Raw genomic sequence first — 1,323 nt, forward strand, 5'->3', positions numbered from 1 at the left:
AGCCTCACCCAGCCACACACAATATGTATATATATATATATATATATATATATATATATATATATATATATATATATATATATATATATATATATATATATGGATGGAGGAAAATATAAAAGACGAGAACTGCCCAGATCTTTTGGTCTTAACGACCCTTTACTATAGGCAAGACTTGCAAATAGTAAAGGGTCATTAAGACTGAAAGATCTCGGCAGTTCTCGTTTTTTCATTTTCCTCCGTGGCATACTTTATTTATACATGGCATCAATTTTTATATATTTGGTGGTAAAGTTTTCATATATTTTTCTTTTTATATATATATATATATATATATATATATATATATATATATATATATATACATACATATATGTAAAGAAAGTGTATTCAAGAAATAAGTGAATGGTATAGTTCGTGTAGAGATTTCTGCTGCAATACTGATAGTCCTTGTGTGTTGGTTTATGAAGATGCCGTAGATTTGGAAGCTTTCTTGGTTGGTGTGATTCATCCTCAATTCAGCAAAACTCCATGGAATGTCAAAACAGTGCTCACAGCCAAATTCATACTTCTGAAAACTCTTGCTCAAACAGCGCCATCAACCTCTTTCCTAGGGGCACTTTCTCACTCCAGAACTTCTTTCTCTCCGTCCATTCATCACTTTCTAAGTGCTCTTACTTTTTCCTCCAATCAATTATGATATGCACATGATTTCCACAAACTATCATCCTTCCTTCTTTTAACATTACCGAACAATATCACAACATTCTGATCCGTTCCTACACTTACTCTACACTCTAAACAACTCCTGCATATGTTACAAAAACAATTAATTCAACAACCTCAAGCTCCACTTATTCATTCATTCATTTATATTTAACACCCACACTTCCCTTTCGTAAACGAGAGTTGCCGAGATCTTCTACATTTCAAGTAGTGCTCCACATACAATCCGTTTCCTCCCTGTCTATCGCACCTGCCCTGCTACCTACTAATTTCACCTATTTTGTGACTTATCTCTTCTCGAATCCTACTACATTCCATATGCTTACTCCTAAATTTATATACAAAGCATACACCTGCTAGTATCCCGTTATCTATTGCTCCATCTTCATGGCGTCTATTAATCCTCATATCCTTATTCTTGCTTATTTTATTCTCAATTGTTCTTGCAAAACTTTGTAAATTTTTTCAATTGTTCCTGCAGCTTTTCTTCACTATCCCAAAAACGCAGTGCATCATGCACATGCATAAACCTTTCTACATTTATTTCAAAACCAGTTTCTACTTTATATTCTCCGACATCTGACATTATTCCATATG

This window comes from Macrobrachium nipponense, chromosome 23 (genome assembly GCF_015104395.2).
Source record: "Macrobrachium nipponense isolate FS-2020 chromosome 23, ASM1510439v2, whole genome shotgun sequence".
In the NCBI taxonomy this organism is placed as follows: Eukaryota; Metazoa; Arthropoda; class Malacostraca; order Decapoda; family Palaemonidae; genus Macrobrachium; species Macrobrachium nipponense.